Consider the following 15,284-nt stretch of genomic DNA (forward strand, 5'->3'; position numbering starts at 1 on the left):
CCCTAGGTCTATTTGAACTGTACTTGCTGTGTATCTAAGTTTCTCTCCCATTCTCACTTTTCAGCCTTGAAGGGAGCCATCTCGGATTCACTGTGTTAGCTTCCAGGTCTTGCCACACTGAAGCCATTTAGACAGTGTTTGTGGAATTCATTAGAATAGGTGAGGAGGAGCACACAAGGTGCACTGCTGCAGTGAGGAAAGGCAGGTGTTCTCAAAACAAGTAAGTTTATATGAGCTGCCTGGATTTCATAAACCAATGTTATTGCAGGGGGATTTAGGGATGTCTGGTCTGGCAAGAGCCGTGGTTATAAGCTTGACTAGTCTCTGGCCAGAGCTGCCAGCAGTTCGCAGGGGCGGAGGCTTCATGACTCTGAGAAGCATCCTGGCTTAGAAATGGATTGGTGCAATGCTGACATTGGCTCCTTGAAATAGCAAGACAGTGTCTGGTCCTCTGGGTTTCTCAATTTCTTCTTCTGCAAAGTGTTCAGTAACATTACTATGCTCACCAACAATTGTATGAACAGTGGAACTGGTGGTACAGGCGTACAGTTTTCAGTGTCTGGCACCAAACTTGCATGTAGTCAATATGTTTAATAATTCATTCATTGGTAGTGAATATTAACTAAGATGTACACAACCTAGAGATGGAGACCCCTCAGACTTCAAACAAAGGTTTGAAGATGAGGTACAGGTTAGCAGAAATGTCCCTATGTTAATGCTCTGGGAACCCACAGATCACAACAACCAGAGAGGCAGGTAAGTCAACTACAGATCTTCATCTCCCCTTCCTCTCCTCCAAATCCAATCCCCCAGTCTCATTACCAGCTCTGTAGCAGATGGCATGCTTCAGCCTTCCTTTTCTCTATGCAGTGATCTTCAGTGGATCACACAGATCTTTTCTTTCGACCTGCATTCTCCCTCTACTCATTTCATTTCCCACCCTAAGCAGGCACCTGGGAACCCACCAGTCAAACCTGCCAGAGAAGCAAGTAGGCAAGCTAGGCAGGTGCTCTAGCTTCAGGTCTTTACTTTCCCTCCTCTTCTCCAAACATAACCCTCCAATTTCATCCCTAACTCTACTGAAGACTACCTACTACAGCTTCTTCTCACTCTCTGCCTCCATTCCCAGAGGACTATGCAGATCCTGGTGACACACCCAGATTCCTCCCTCGTGTAGACCCTCAGCAATTCCCCCAAGCCCATCCCCATTCCCAGGTGTCAGCATACAAAACCTAAAAACACATCCAACCTGGAACCCCCAGTGGCCACACATGGATCACTGAAGAATTACCTACCGATAAACACACAGCCACCACAGCCTCCTAAGAACAGGAGTGGCAACAGAAGCCTAAGAACAAGACAACAACACAACAAACACAAGACCAGGTATCAGCACTTAGAATTGCAATCATCCCAAGCCCAGATATCTAGATGCTAGCATGAAAACGCAATCAACAACAGCCAGGACAATATGTCTGCACTCAAGCCCAGCAACACTACTACAGTAGGCTCTGAGAAATGCAACATAACTGAAGCACAAGACAAGGACCTTATAGTGCCTATGAATATGATAGAGGAACTTAAAGAAGAAATGAATAAGTCAATCTCTTAAAGATATCAAACCATTAAGTTAAATTCCTTAAAAATCTCTCTCTCTCTCTCTCTCTCTCTCTCTCTCTCTCTCTCTCTCTCTGTGTGTGTGTGTGTGTGTGTGTGTGTGTGTGTGTGTGTGTGTGTGTGTGAAAATATGACCAATGGAAGGAAATGAATAAAACAGTTCAGGATCTGAAAGTAAAAATGGAATTAATAAAGAAAACCCAAACTGAGAGAAATCAAGAAACAAAAAATTTAGCAACTCAAACAGAACCTTAGAGGTAAGCCTTACTGACAGAATACAAGAGATAGAAGAGAGAATCCCAGGCATTAGAAATATAATAGTAGAAATTTATACCTCAGCTATAAAAAAAAAAGTTAAATTAAAAAAAATCTGGCACAAAACATCCGGGAAATCTGGGACACTGTGAAAAAACCAAATCTAAGAAAAATAGGAATATGTGAAGGAAAGAAAACTCAGGTCAAAGTCAGAAGAAAATTTCCCTAACTTAAAAAAGGAGATGCCTATCAAGGTAAAAGAAGCATACAGAACACCACATAGACTAGACCAGAAAAGAAATTTCCCTCAGCATAACAATCAGTGCACTAAATGTACAGAAAAAGACAGAATACTATAAGCTACAAGGGAAAAAGACCAAGTAATATAAAAGGCAGACCTATTGGAATAATATCTGAAATACCTGACTTCTCAACAGAGACTCTAAAAGTCTAAATGGCCTGGACAGATGTTCTACAAACTATAAGAGACCACAGATGCCAGACCAGACTACTGTACCCACCAAAACTTTCAATCACCCTAGATGGAGAAAATAAGACATTCCACAATAAAGCCAAATTTAAGCAGTATCTATCTACAAAAACAGCACTAAATAAGACTCTAGAAAGAAAACTTCAACCTGAAGAGATTAACCACACCAAGAAATCACAAGGAATAAATTATCCCAGACCAACAAATCAGAAAAGGAAACACACTACCACCACCACCACCAACACCAACACCAACACCAACACCAACACCAACACCAACAACAACAACAAAATGGTTGGAGTCAATTAACACCAATCATTAATCTTTCTCAACATCAATGGTCTTAATTCCTCAATAGAAAGACACATACTAAGAGAATGGGTGTGAAAACAAAATACATTGTTTAGTTGCATCCAAGAAACACAACTTAACATCAAGGATAGACAACACCTAAGTATAGAAAGATAAAAAGATATTCTAAGCAAATGGACTTAAGAAGAAAGCTGGTATAGCTGTTTTACTATCTGATAAAATAGACTTCAAACTAATCAGAAGAGGTAGGGAAGGGCACTACATGTGCATCAAAAGAAAAATTCACCAAGAGAACTTTGCTTTGGTACTATGTACCAAAAATAAGGGCACCTAAATTTCTAAAGGAAACATTACTACAGCTTAAATCACATCATGACCCTGGAAAAGTGATAGTAGGAGATTTCAAAACCCAGCTTTCAATGAAGACCCCCAAACTCAGGAGACCCTTACTCAAGTCTCGGGAAATCACGCCCACCCAAAAATCGCAAGACACCGTACCTGGATACAATTAGCAGAGGTTTATTAGGGAGAGTTGGCTAGCCAACAGTCAAACTGCTCTTCCACGCAGGAGCAGAATTTGACGAAAGACCAGCAAGCCGAGGGGCTTTTTATAGCACAGAGTAGGGAAAGGAAGGAATTTTCGTGTGGTTACACATGATTGGTTGCTTTACAATTTTTGAACATCAGCAGGCTGTACCAGGGAGCAGGAGGGCAGTTCCTGCAGGGAGTCGGAGGGGGGAGGGAGCTTATCTAGGTTAGCAGAGCATCTAGTTAGACTTAAATTACAGCTTTCTGGAACACTGGGAAGACCTTAAGTGTATGTGTGTGGGGGGGGGGGTAACCAAGGAAACATAACATAAAAACAGTAGAAAGTACACTTATCTTTTGTAAGGATGTAACCTCACCCAACCATTCATCTTGTGGTCAGCCAGTTCCTGGGACCACCCAGATGACTTGCATCTTTCTTTGTAACCAGGAATGTGTCTTCCTGCTTTGGGCCTTCCCCACCCACAGGTGGGTGCTCTTCCCTGAGGCTTGAGGAATGTTAATCCAGCAAGTGTCCTCTGACTCAGGGATAATGTACTCTTCCTGGAATGTATCCCGGGGCAGTGAAGGCCTGAAATCTTACATTCAGTTCCACTTTATGGAACCTGCATTCTTTTGCTCAGGTCTAGGGGTAAAGAAAAAGCCTGTATATATTTTATAAAATGGTCTTTATAATTTTTCACTCTACATCACTAATAGACAGGTGATCTATAATAGACAAAAGTTAAACAGAGACATCCAGGAGCTAACTATGTAAACCACAGAACATTTCACCTAAACTCAGAAGAATATACCTTCTTCTCAGCACATTTCTTCTTATGGAACTTTCTCCAAAATTGACCACATACTCAAACACAAAGCTAGTCTCAACAAATAAAAGAGAATTGAAATAAAGCACTGCCTCCTGTCTGACCACCACAGATTAAGGCTGATATATCAACAACAGAAACAATAGAAAGCTTAAAGACTTGTAGAAACTGGGAAGAATAGAGACAGGGAAAAACTGTAATTGGGTTATAGTAAAAGACTTCCAAACGGGGACCCTCACCCAAGTCTGGACCTGCACGAACCCAAAGACACACGAGAAACCATCTTGATGCAATTGCAGAGGAGGTTTAATGACGAGGGCCCTCGGGCCAGAACATATCTCACGCAGGAGATAGAGATTCTGACCCTAAACCCAGGAAACTTGGGATATTTATGGGTAGGGGTTGGGGAGAGCGGGAAAATTTGGCATGGTTACATATGATTGGTTGCACTTCTGCGCGGCTACACATGATTGGATATTTCAAACATCAGCAACTTGCAGAACTGGCAGAACTTGCAGAACCTTGGACCTCCCAGAAAGGGAGGGAGAGAGAAGTAAACACCAGATAGCCCATTACTCACTTGGGCTTGTTTGGACTTGTCTGGGCACACCCTTGCATGCCTTTATTTTTGGTCACCCTGTCCCTGCAGGGACTTAATATTTTATTATGACTAAAATTAACAAATTATTGGTGGTCTTTGCTGACCATGAATTTTTTGTTATTGTTTCAACGCTGCTTTCAAATTTTATTTTCACAATAGTATATGAAAAAAATTCAATAAAAGTCTACATATTAATGAAGCCATAAAATGAACCTGAGTTCTAACCCAGCTTCTCTACCACTCAAGAATGCACTAGATAATCTTCTGAATCTTGACAACAAAGGACTAAAGCCATGGTTCCTGTCACTATCTTCATGGGTTAGTGAGAGAAAAATAAGTCACACAAGGTTGCTGACCCTTACAGAATGTGAACACTTTACATAGCTCTGCCTTCAACATCTAGGGATGAATAAGGGGTTGTTTTTGTTTGTACTGTTACATAGTTTAAATCTGCTAGATTCTAAGTGTCTTGCAGCCAGCAGCTTTGTCAGCTTTACTTCAAACTTATACTCAAATTCTCAATACAGTATCTGGAAAATGGAGTGGGGGTGGGGACTCTAGAGAAAAAGAGAAAGACAGACAGAGAGAGAGAGAGAGAGAGAGAGAGAGAGAGAGAGAGAGAGAGAATTAGAGAACTGTCCACCCTTTTTAAAACTGTGAATCAGAAATCCTGTGATGATCAGTAATGCTGATCTTGTTCTGTTGGCCCAAACTGATTTCTAGTCAGATATAATGACCAGTGCAAGGCAGGAAACATTTCAGCTATTGAATCTGTGACTGCATTGTATCATGAATAAAAATAAATCAATATCTTTCTCAATCTACTTATTATCTCCCTGCAGTAATTGTGGATTGGGAGAAATTCTGTGTTTCTTCTTTTTCTAAATGTTGACCCACAAGCTTACAATCTTGAATTTGTAGTAACAATTAGTATTGATTAACTTAATTTGCAAACTTGGACACATTGCTGTGGGGTTGGAATTCTGAAGATCTTCTTGACACTGACAGAGAACAATCAGTGTCCATAACCACCATGAGACACCTCTAGACCAAAGACCCAGACAGATTTCCCATGCTATCCAAAGGCTCTAGGAGTAGAACAGAAAAGGACAGTGGCCGTTTTAATGTGCTATCCCTATGCAGGGACTTTGTATTCATGTGACAGTCATTCATGATACCTGCCAACCAAACATCCCAAGCTTTTCTTTTAGTCTCAGACTTGATCTGAACTATGAAATGTGAGCAGCATTTTGAAGAGCCAGCATTATAGTTTGCACACTCACGGACTCTCTGCCATGGCAATGAATCATACAGCAGCGCCTCCTCCAGCCTGCAGTCCAGAGAGAAGATGATCTGGACCAGAGTCTTCATCTTATTCCACACAAATATGTGTCACTTTCAAAAAATCAGACCCCAGGTATAAGGCTCTGAGACCTGACAGCCACTGTTGCTAAAGGGTAGCATTTACTGACCCAGCTAATAAAATGTGTTAGAGCCTTCAAGGCTCTTTTCCCTTTTTTCCTCTCTCTCTCTCTCTCTCTCTCTCTCTCTCTCTCTCTCTCTCTCTCTCTCTTTCTCTGTCTCTCTCTCTCTTTTTTTTTCCTTGTCTATGAGGTGGTGTTGAAAGACAATTTTTAAGGGCTCTCATGCATCCTATATGTCTTTTGAGCAAGACACTAGCTACCTTTGTTTCAGAGTATCTTCTCAAGGACATCAATAGAACTAACAGCCTGGAAAAATAGCATAAGTGGCTTCTTCCAGAGGAAATTCTAAGCATACTTACTGTCCATTTTAAATTCAGGTACTCTAAAGCCTGGAGTCTCTCTCACTTAGTACAGCTCATTGTGCATGCAGGCATCCCTCTGGCTATTTGCAAGGGAAATGTATGTAAATATGGTATCTTCCATAGTCTGCCTTGCCATGAGTAATAAAGTCCTTGTGTTAGACCCAAACCTTTCATGTCTTCTGCCAGCATCTTTGAGACTGTAGCAAACAAAATTTTAGATTTGGTGGTTGGTAAAATCTTGGACTTACCACAATTCTCAACAATAGCTGTTAGCACTATGAAACAGAGTCCCAGGGAGAGCAATGCTCAAGGAGACTCCGTTAATAACTTCTTTTAAAATTCCATTTACCCTATTATTCTACAGTGGTTGCCATGGATGAAAATCCAAAGCATCATTTATTCAATATTCTATTCCTGAATTCATTCATTCTTTTATTCCGTTGGTGTTTATCAACTACTTTTCTTCAAGCACTATGCTAAAATGATGTTTTCTAGGGTTCTTCAAAAATATCACTATAGTAAAGAAAAGCCCTTTTTTATTTAGACAAAGTGGGAAATGTAGGAGGTTGTTCTGTATTCAGATGCTAAATACTAGCCCCCAAGATCTGGTTGTCCCTGACAAGGAGATCCTCACATACAAGTGATGCTATGTAACCTTACTCCCCAAGTTAATTTCTCAATAAAAGGCTAAAGCCTATGGTTGGGTAATAATAGGTAGAGGTAGGTGGGCTTTCTGTTACCTGGCTGGGGGTCACAGGGAGAGAAAAGGAGAAAAGAAAGGACGCCAAACTAGAAGAACAAGCTGCCATAAGAAGAGATGGACGGTGACCATGAGGCCAAAAGCAGCAGCAAGTAACAAGGGACATATGGCTGGGATGTAAGTTAGAATAGCCCCAAACCTGCCCAATCTAGGCTTATAGCTTGGATATAAAATACCTGGATTGTGTGTCTTTTCTATGGGATAGCTCAAGTTTATTGTATCTTCCACATAACACAATGGAGTCTCCTACCCCAGTATAACTAGTTTGGATTCCTACTGAGATTGTCTTAATCTTGACAGATATTATACTTACTTTTACTGGCCTTTACTCAGCAAGTAGATGACCTGTGTAGTATAGCAGAGAATCAGACTTCCTACAGATTAATATCCAGGGCACACTCTGGCTACCGGTACAGTAATAGGTCTGGCAGCTTGGAGACTTCAGAAGCAAGCATAGAGTCTGTGCAGAATCAACAGTATTTGGAATTTTAAAAGCTATTTACTTCTTACAAAGAGTATTGAAACCCAAACAGAGGATTCAATTTCTCTGAGTTCTCCTAGGCACTGCCACAAATAAAAGGGAACCAGAGGCTAAGTGTAGTTAAATGGCAACTGAGGCATGCGCTTCCCTGCATTGCAAAAGCCTGGGCATCTGGGACCCCAAGAAAACTGAACCAAAGTCTCCTAGCAGCCTGACTTGAAGTCCTCATTTACAGCATGGCACTGAGGACTTAAGCTGACTGATGAAGACTTAACTGTCAATTCTGCTTATAACCAGTCAGTTACTACATCCATGACCTCAGTGTAGGTTGTTTTGACCTTTTCTGGACTGTCATCTTCTCTTCCATAAAAGTTACCATCCTGTTTTACAAAATTCTCATGCAGGTTAACAAATAAGACCCTGTAGGTAAAGTACAGCACCTAGCACATAGTAGGCTTTCAATATGTAGTCACAGCTTACATTATTACTGTCATCATGTTTCTTTGGCTGGGTAAAATGAACATCCCTTTAAACTAAAAGAAAATTAGAGATTAGGTACAGAGCTACTGGCTGAAAGCCAAGGGGGGAAGATAAAGCTTTATAATTGCCTCTCCTGGGAAAAGCAATAAATCCAGGCAGCTGTGCTGCTCCCACGCACGGGCTGCCAGAGGAGAGCTATGTCTGTGGACTTAGATGCTGTCTTGGAACACATGAGCATCTACTGTGCATAAAGCACTCTGTCCTGGCATGATAGACACATGTGGGCAGCTTCACTCCTGCCCTCTGGAAACATGTTATCTCTACAAATTAGACAAAAGGAGTGATACACACCCAAAGAAGTCATTTTAGTATGAAGCAAGGATTCTAAAGGGAGGAACACTCATGAGATATTCAACAAGGATGAGATTTCAGTATGGCTAGTCGGGGCATGGGGCATCATTACAGGCCTTATTATGAATATACAGGATATTAGGGATAAGAATGGTTAGGTAAACTTCAGTAGGGAGACCCAGAGAAGCAACCAAGAAAGTAATGAGTCAGGCAAGGAGTAGGTTCACTGAGCTAACATCATGTAAGTCTGTTTGACTACAAGAAGGATGATATAACCAGTGTCTATACTATGAATGTCCATTAGGGCTGCTTGATGTGATTGTCAGTGGGAGTGGCAACCTTTGGACAATACAGAAGGAAGGTTATGCTGGAAGCTACATGGACAATAGGCTAGAGGAAGAAGTCAGAAGAAGAAAGGTCAACTAGTGGAGTGTGCTGTACATGCTGCATTCACAGTGGAAGCCAACAGAAGAAGGAGATGCTCTCTAGGCCCTATGCTTTTGTCTATACACAGCTGCTGCGTGAAAGAGAATCATTCATTCTGAGGATATTCTCACTGGTATGTCATGCCCATGTAGAGTAAGCTAATTGGACTTAGTGGTTACGTGTGTGTGTGTGTGTGTGTGTGTGTGTGTGTGTGTGTGTGTGTGTGCATGTGAACCGGACATGTTGGGGAGATATAGAGGCAGTTGGAAGAGGAAAATTGGGGTTGTATATGATCATGTGTCATTGAATGTACATGTACAGAATTCTCAAGATCAAGAAAACTTATAATTAAAAAAACTTACATCAAAGAATCTATCATAAAAGATGATTAAAGGCTTAGACAGGATTCATATACCAACAAGTTTATAAAAGCACAGAAGTTTTCTTGAAAAAAAATAATAAAAGCATAGAAAAGAAAGGGAAGAAAAACAAATTAAATCCCAGCAATAGGAAAAAGGTTAGATTATTTTATGTGTATGGAATAATTTCATATATTAAAAATCCTGTTTCTTCAGATATGTTATTAATTTGAAGATGAGGATAACATACTCTTTAGTTCTAGGTACAATAAAGTTATACAACACTGCCCCCAAAATACATTTTGAAACTGGGTGTGGGGTGGGACTTGTTTACAAAAAAATGCTAAATTAAAAAACAAATAGTTTACTGAACTGCATATACTTTAGGATAATACATTGGCTGGTTTTGTGACTTGACACAAGCTAGAATCATCAGAGAGGAAGGAGCCAAATTGAGAAAATGGCTCCATAAGATCCAACTGTAGGTAAGAAAGTGTTTTACTGGAGCCCACAATTGAAAGATTTCAAATTTTAAAAGAGACTAGCTATTTTAAATGGGATGAGATTTTAGTGTGTTTGAATTTGTAAAGACTATGGAACTTTTAAAGTTATTTATGTTTTTAATGTGATGTTGTGGGGATTAATAAGAAAGCAAGGGTTGTAGCTTAATGGTGATGTTTGTGTGTCAAGTTGACAAGGAGTCAGTTATACTGGTTGGTTTTGTGTGTCAACTTAACACAAGCTAGAGTCATCAGAGAGGAAGGAGCCTAGTTGAGAAAATGCCTCCATTAAATCCAGCTATATGGCACTTTCTCAATTAGTGATCAATGACAGAAGGTCTAGCATGTGGTGGGTAGTGCCATCCTTGGGTTGCTGATCCTAGGTTCTATAAGAAAGCTGGCAGTGCAAGCCATGAGGCACAAGCCACAAAGAAGCACCCTTATATGGCCTTTGCATCAAATTCTGCCTCCAGGATCCTGCCCTGCTTAATTAAGTTCCTGTCCTGACTTCCACCAGTGATGAATGATGAACAGCAATGTGGAAGTGTAAGCCAGTAAACCCTTTGCTCCCCAATTTGCTTTTTGGTCATGGTGTTTTGTTGCAGCAAGAGAAACCCTAACTAAGACAGATAGCATGCTAGCACAGTAAGGGCTTTTACCCTCAGTCTGAGGATTGAAGCAGATTTCATTTTCTTCTTCAGAAACCTATAAACTTTCTAATTTATAGCCATAAGTTTGCATTACAATAATAGACTTCCATGGAACACTATCCAGTTCCAGGTAAGGTACTATGAGCTTCACAGGAGTGTCATCCCATCCAGTCTTTTTAGTAACTACAAAACAACTACTGGGACAGTTTTACAGCTGAAGAAACAGAGGCTTAAGGAGGTTGATCAATCAACATCACGTGAATGGGAAAGGGCTGTGCTCAAAGCCAAAGTCAGATCCAGTGGCCAGTCTCTCTCACCCATTTTCACTCACAATGTCCTTTTCCCCCCAGCATTTTACTCTTAGAGAAGCATAGGATATTTGACAGAGGAGACTATGACCTTCAGAGCTAGACTCTCGTTTGTTGCCCTATAATTTACCTTTGGATGGCAAGGTCACGGTCACTTCAATACCAATGATAACTCCTTTGCAGTTGAAGGGATATGCTTTAGAAAAGGGCAGAGAAAACAGCTTTCTATTGTTATCTATTAGCTAATTAAGTAAATTATGTTAGATAGTCAACACTAAAGCCAGCCATTAGAGTTTATGAGTAGATTCAGAACAAGTGAAAATGTGGCTTTGCTTTTATTATTTTCTCCATTTGTTTGTTTGTTTGTTTGTTTAGTTTGGAACAGAATGGAATTAGAAAAATCAGCCCGTTCTACCCACCCACCCCCCCCCCCGCGCCCCCTGAACCCTGACTATGTTCCAATAGGCAGAGCCATGGAGAAGCACAAAGCTCACTGAGGCTTTTGACACAGCTCAGCCACTTGAAGCTGTTATAAGGGCCTTGGAAGAATATTCACCCCTTGTCTTTTATCATCTATAAAACAAAGGGATCCACGTGTTTCTAGCTCTACTGATATCTGTCCGAGGACAGACAGTATAGAAAACAAACCTGTCTTAATATCTGGCAAGGCTAGTACACTTCCAGGTAGAGAAACCCAAATTTTTATATTGCTGCTTCTCCCTAAGAAAGAAGGATCTGGAAGCCACAACTATGCTCACCAAGGCCAAGGATTTCTGCAGCAAAGCAGCTAAAATGAGGGTCTACAAAGGAAGCCATGTGGGCCAGTACAGGAGAGAGAATATGACTCTTTTGGGGTAGCCAGATTAATTTTTACCCATGATGCCCTGTGTGAACTATCACTCAGAATGCTGTGTTCTGACTCTCTCCCTTTTCAAGGGATTCATAATCCCAAGGGTCACTAAAATGAGAAGAGGAAGTTACTTCCTGTGCACAAGGCATGATTTCTTCCCTGACAAAGTCCTCACTGATCTGTTAGCACCTGGCTCGATTTTTGTCCTCACCAGTTGGTATTCTGCTTATGACACAAAGCACAGGAAAATCAAGGCCAAATACAGATGGCTATACAACAGAAAGGGACTGAGAGCAGACTTGAGTGGGGAGAGAGCCTAGTCTCATCTTACCATTTAGGGGTAACAGGATAAAGAAAGAGAAATGGACCTCCATAGTGTCTTTGAAAACCAAAGACCCAGGCTAAACCTCTCCAGGACTGACCTGCGGGAACATCAAAAAGTATAAGTCTTGAATTCCTGGTACATCAAACATTCCTATGCTTCATTCTTCCAGCCATACACAGATTGATGTACTCTAGACTCTGCACAAATATGAGGTCAGAGGAGTTGGGCCAGACCTGGATGTCACTCATAAAGAACATGAAAACTGAAATGAACTCAAAGATGGCTTCCTCACCAGAAGAGAGAACATTTCTCTTTGCAATACTCCTCCTCTGCTCCAGGTTCTGAAACATGACAACTGGAAGACAAAATGAATAACAACTGGTGACTAACCAGATGGGTCAACCATGCTACCAAAATTTGGAACAGATTTTGTCATATAATCTTCATAACCACTAAACTTCATATCAAGGGAAATTGAGACTTGGGGTCTCAGTTTAGAAACCAACACAGCTAGTAAGTTGTAGGGGTGAGGGAATTTAAATTCAGGTTCTAGTGCTCTGATCCCCGCCCCCCTCAAGACCTGATCTGTTTCTGTGAAGCTTCTCATAATATTATATGGGTGGGTTGGGTGTCTATGTTATGGTGTATGTCTCTGCATATCGATATCTTTAAAGCTGAGCACAAGTTCTGTTATCCAAGTTGTCATCCAGGCAGGGCAAGAGGAATCCAAGACATAGAACCAGCCTTCAATGCCTGCTGGAGTTAAGAGCAGATGTGACTAAGTACCTCTGCCATCAGACGCCCCATCACTTACCAACATTGTCAGCATAATGCTTTCAAGAAAAAATTCCACTCAAGCTCCTGGGACATTTCCAAAGGTTTCTCCTCTCTCCCTTGGCACTGTATCTTCAGAGCAGTGGTCTCTGTCAGCATCGGTGGCACTAGATATTCTATTACAGTCAATATTTTTTTTGATGTAGCCTGTTTTCCTTGAGACAAGTCTTGACTTTTTTTTCCAATGGAACTGTGAGTCTGCTCATCACTAAATGTGTGAAAGTAGAGGCCACGTGTCTCCTGACAGCTTGCCCAAAGCAATAACAAAGAGTAAAGAGATAAACAAAAACTAGACTTTTTCCTATGAAGTAGCTACCGATAGGGTGAGTTTATAAACTAGTGTTCATACTAGACCGCCTCCGAGAGAGAGTGTGCACAATCAGTATTTACTCCAAAAGCCAGATGTGGAGACGCGTGCCTGTAAACCCAGCACTCAGGAGACGGAGGCAAATGGATTATAAGTTAGAAGCCAGCTTGGACAACATATTGAGAATGTGTCTCAAACACAAGCAAACAAAGGAACAACTTGACATTACATAAATCAAATTGTCCATGGGAGCCAAGATGTCAAACCCCTGAACAGGATGTAACTTGAATGAGCAAGGTCGGGTCCCTGGTCTTGTCTGTGTAGCCTGTAGCATGTTATAGGATTTTTTATATCTATATAATACAGAAAAAGAGGTTTTTATTGGGACAGAGCTGAAAGAAGGGAAAATGGTACAGAAAGCAAGTGGGTTTTGTTGTTGTTGTTGTTTTCCTTCTGGGTTTGGTTTGTTTCCTATTTTGTTTTTTTTGTTTGTTTGGTTGTTTGGTTGATTGGTTGGTTGTTTGGTTGTTTGGTTGGTTGAGTGATTGGTTGGTTGGTTGGTTGGTTGTTTGGTTGGTTGGTTTTTGCTTGCACCACTTCTTCCCTAGACCTTGAACCATCCCAATGGCCCTCATCTATACCCAGGCCCTCTTCACTCAACATCTTTACGTATCCCATGACTTAAACTTTTCACGCAAGGTTTTGAAAACCAAATCATTGTAAATACATTATCTCTTCCAAAGATGTTTAACTGGGAATAGATCTCTAAATCCAAGGAGTGATTCTTGGCGCCTCATTCTATACCAGGTATGAAAATAGCCTATTCCTCCTCTTGAAAGGTCCCTTCATAGTGAAAAGCACCAGTTCTTTCGTAAGCTTGCCAAAAGGCATGAAAGGAATAACCTGGCATTCATGCATATTGAACCCCAGGATTAGCTGACTCTAGGCTTTGTCAATACAAGGTTAATGAGAAGCTCATGCTGGAGGTGTATGACATGCCAGGCATACACATCAGCATATACTTCACAGTACACATCAGCATATACTCCACAGTACACACCAGCATATACTCCACAGTACACACCAGCATATACTCCACAGTACACACCAGCATATACTCCACAGTACACACCAGCATATACTCCACAGTACACACCAGCATATACTCCACAGTACACACCAGCATATACTCCACAGTACACACCAGCATATACTCCACAGTACACACCAGCATATACTCCACAGTACACACCAGCATATACTCCACAGTACACACCAGCATATACTCCACAGTACACATCAGCATATACTCCACAGTACACACCAGCATATACTCCACAGTACACACCAGCATATACTCCACAGTACACATCAGCATATACTCCACAGTACAGGAGCCTTCTCTACTGTCTCTGTCTCCTGTTGACAAAGATGAAGTTTCTTTCCCTGCAGGCAGTGACAGTCATGCAGACCTGAGGTCTGCTGCTGAACGGGTCTACAGTCAAATAACAGCAGATACCACCAGGAAAGAGCTTCCGGGATACTTCTTAATTGGGTACACAAAACCCAGAGTCTACTAATGGCCATTTAAATACCAGCACCATTAGCCACTTCACTGTTGAACAACTTACGAGATCAGATGTATAACAACCATATTTACTGGTCTGTTTGCAGCTGGTTGTACCTTCTCTGGCTCCATGCCCCACTCATTCAAATAACTGTTTCCCCATCTGTTTCAATGAAGGAAACGTGATGCAGGTCAGGGATATGGCATTTCAGGCATGCACAGAATGCCCAGTATAAGATTGAGAAGGAAGGCAATGTCAAGGTCAGGTGATGGCAACAGTCTGATTTTTGCTGTTGTTGTTACAAAACATTTAAGAAGAACAAATGTGTTCTTACTACCAGAATGCTTTGGTTGCTTTTGCTGTTGGGAGAGGAAAAGCTCCCTGTATGTCTTATTCAACAAGACTAGACCACTGTTACTAGAAATTTTTTCCCCAAACTATTTTCCTCAGCATAGATTTCTGGAATTCCTCCTTCTCCTGGGCAGCTCTGTCTTCCTTTGCTGGCTTCTCAGCTCTAGCTAGGCAACCTATCACCTGTGTTTCAGTATAGAGTCCCTTGTGAAAAGTAAGTCTCAAAGGCATAATGCTTCCTTGACTCACCCGAACTCTTCTTGTGGAGGTAGAGCTTGCTGAAAGCCTGGGTGCTCTCCCAATGTGATGTCACCTTAG

The sequence above is a fragment of the Arvicanthis niloticus genome, chromosome 3 (assembly GCF_011762505.2).
Source record: "Arvicanthis niloticus isolate mArvNil1 chromosome 3, mArvNil1.pat.X, whole genome shotgun sequence".
NCBI lineage: Eukaryota > Metazoa > Chordata > Mammalia > Rodentia > Muridae > Arvicanthis > Arvicanthis niloticus.